This window comes from Coenobita brevimanus, chromosome 105, assembly GCF_032717465.1.
Source record: "Coenobita brevimanus isolate Jiangsu-jjx chromosome 105, ASM3271746v2, whole genome shotgun sequence".
In the NCBI taxonomy this organism is placed as follows: domain Eukaryota; kingdom Metazoa; phylum Arthropoda; class Malacostraca; order Decapoda; family Coenobitidae; genus Coenobita; species Coenobita brevimanus.
Window position 1 is genome coordinate 16309608 of NC_137058.1, and position 3521 is coordinate 16313128.

Genomic DNA, 3521 nt, shown 5'->3' on the forward strand with positions numbered 1-3521 from the left:
AATATGTGGGTTTTGTGGCAAAATAAATATGTTTGGGTGGTGAAAATCAGCCTAGAATACACATTTTTGGAGCACACAGTGGGTGGGGGGAGGGGAGAAAAGCTTGTGCATCATGTTCCACAAAACTAATTAACTTACTCATGCTGGAAAGGGTTAATCTTATAATTTCGCTAGGACATTCAAAACTTTGTATAACTGCATACCCATTTCATATATGTAAGAACACTATCTGATAAAAGGGACGTAATGATATATGTAATGATACGACCTAGTAACAGAAATGCAATGATATATGTAATGATGTGACCTAGTAACAGAGATGTAACAATATATGTACAATATTACCTAGTAACATAGATGTAATAATATATGTAATATTAAATCTAGTACCAGAGTCAACGGCCATACCACGTTGAGTACACCGCTTCCCGTTCGATCAGCGAAGTTAAGCAACGTTGGGTCTGGTTAGTACTTGGATGGGTGACCGCCGGGGAACACCAGATGCTGTTGGCATCCCTACGTCAAGTGGGGTTGGTGGAGGATTAGTGCCCCTCCCTGTAAAACAACTAACTCTAAGCCCTTGGCCACCCTGTCTGGGATACATGGCGTCTGGCAATGAATGAATGAAAAAACATAGATGTAATAATATATGTAATATTAAATCTAGTACCAGAGTTGTAATTATATATGTAACAGTACTACTCATCACCCGGAGAAGAACCAAGGATAGCTTGTGCCAGCGAGGCTGTCTACTCTCTCCACAACATCTTACTTACAAAAGGAATCTGGATTAATGTTCAGATCAGCAAAGTGGTCATAAATCAGCTAAGTGGTTCTGACAGGTGGAGGAACAGACACCAAAAACAGTTGGGTAAGTTGCTGAGTGAAGCTTTCGACTACTCATTGACGGGCAGAGTAGATGATGAAGGGGTGGCAAGGCCAGAAGGGGGAAAAGGAGAAGAAGATGCACAATTTTCTTGAATTTCCTTCCATTCGAAGTACCTGTGAGTGTCTATAAGATTGTCTACATGAACGCACTTAATCTCAAATGGCAAGTCTATAATTTCAAATTTGTTACTGTTTGAGATACCACGCAGTGTGGGGCTGTAAATTTATTACCTAATTTAGAACTACGTGTATATGAACGAGCAAATACTAAATCCCCAGTGTTAATGTTGATATGTGGTGCAGACTTATGCTAGCAATGTATCATATCTTCCTTAGATAAGGTCGGACTAGCCTTTTGTATTAAACTGGTGTATTTTCTGGAAATCTGGCATTTTCACTTTCACATAATCATCCACATAGTGTGGACTAGGTTTCGATAATAGCTCTGAATAGGGCTTTTTTTTTTTTTTTTTCGAATCCATGTAAGACAAAGAATGAAGTTTCACCAATGGATTTATTGATGGAACTATTGATTGAGGCCACCACTTGGGGTATCCGCTTATCCCAACCGCTGCACTGAGAACTTAATTACCTCAAGCACTCCAGCGCCTTATGGTTTTGCCTATCGGCAAGGCCATTGGAAGCTGGATGGTTGGGTATGACATTACATTTACTGATGCCCTACTATTTAGAAATCTCAACAAGAAGACTGTCGTCAAGCACTGAGCCATTATCCATAACACAGGCATAAACTGATTTTTTTTTAATTATTATTATTTCATGTGATTTTTATATATTTTTGGGTGCTGAATTCAAAAATGAAATCCATTTTCCTCCATCTCGTATCATTTTTTCCATAAAACTTTTTTTTTGTTTTCAGTTATATTTTTCTTATCATTTGGCACTATGTAATTATTTATATAAGGATATTTTAGTCTATCTATCTATAGCCCGACGCCCTAATCCCGCAAAGGGTGGCCGCAGACAAACCACCTCCAAGTCGCTCTGCCACCCACCATTTGACTAACCTCCCGCCAACTTACTCCCCCCTCTCTCATATATGTCTCAACTCCATCCCTCCACCTCATCCTCGGTCTACCCCTCCATCTCCCTCCCTCCACCTCACCTACATACACCCTCTTAGTCAGTCTTTCATTCTCCATTCTCTCCACATGTCCAAACCACCTCAGTGTATTTCTCCTAATCATCTCAACCACATTCACATTCACCCCACAACGTTCTTTCACTTCTTCATTCGTCAACCTGTCCCTCCATGTCACTCCACATGCTCCTCTCAAGTAGCTCATTTCCACTGCTCTCACTCTTGACTTGTTCCCCTCTTGCAAGGTCCATGCCTCGCTTCCACACGTCAGGGTAGGGATCACAATACTATCATGCAGTGACTTCTTAACTTCCATACTCATCTCCCTATTTCTCATCACTGCTTTCAGTGAACCAACAACCTTCCTTCCCTGCTGTACCCTTTCATGCACTTCATCCCCCAAGGTTCCATCCTTACTCATCACACTACCCAAGTACTTGAATGCACTCACATTCTCCATATCCTCACCATCCAACCTCACCGTGCATTCTGTGACTTCATTCCTCTCAAACACCATAACTTTACTCTTGTTTACATTAACTTTCAGATTCCTCTTCCTACACACTGTCCCAAATTCATTCACCAAACCTTGCAACTCCCATTCATTTTCACTCAACAATACTGTATCATCAGCAAACAACAACACCGGAATCTTCCAAATCTCACCCTCATTCATTAGAGCCAGCCCCACATCCACTGCCCTACCTTGCACCTCCTTTACAACCGCATCCATATATATATAAAACAGCCATGGAGACATCACACAACCCTGTTTCAGTCCCACACTGAGATCAAAGAACTCATTCAGCTCACCATCCACTCGCACCGTAACCCTAGCTCCTTCTTACATACTCTTCACAGCACTCAACAATTTCCCCTCCACTCCATATATTCTCAATACCTTCCACATACCTTGTGTATCTATTCTGTCATAAGCTTCCTCCAAGTCCATGAATGCAGCATATACTTTCTTTCCCTTCTCTAGATTCTTCTCCACTAAACATCTTAGAACAAATATCTGATCTACACACCCTTTTCCCTTCCTAAATCCCCCTTGTTCCTTTCCAACTAGCTCCTCTGTTATCTGCCTAACCCTATCAATGAGTATTCTACCATATCTTTTTCTAGTCATACTAAGAAGGCAGATACCCCTATGGTTACCACATACTTCGCTCTCCCCCTATCCTTTGTATAAAGGAACCATATATCCTTGATTTCCAGTCCTCTGGAACCCTTCCCTCTTCCCAAGCCAATCTACATAACTTCCATATCCACTCCACTACAATCTCACCCCCATACCTCCGCATTTCACCACACACTCCATCAATTCCTTGGGCCTTTCCCATCTTGATCTTCTTCATTGCTTCCACTATTTCCGCCCTACTGATCTCTTTCTCCCTCCTCTCATCTCTCCTTCTCCCAGCCATTCCCCAACCACTTATATTCGCACTGCTGTCACTCTCTACATTCAATAAATCCTCAAAGTGCTCCTTCCATCTCCTCAATTTCTCTCTCCTCTTCACCAACAATC

At 41.7% G+C, this 3521-nt stretch overlaps 1 non-coding gene across 1 annotated transcript; it reads left to right on the forward strand.

Annotated features, from left to right (window-relative positions):
- Window positions 1-394: 394 nt before the first annotated feature.
- Window positions 395-513, forward strand: LOC145416358 (5S ribosomal RNA). Its single transcript, XR_013900250.1, has one exon. It is a non-coding gene; the product is annotated as a 5S ribosomal RNA (ribosomal RNA).
- Window positions 514-3521: the final 3008 nt, after the last annotated feature.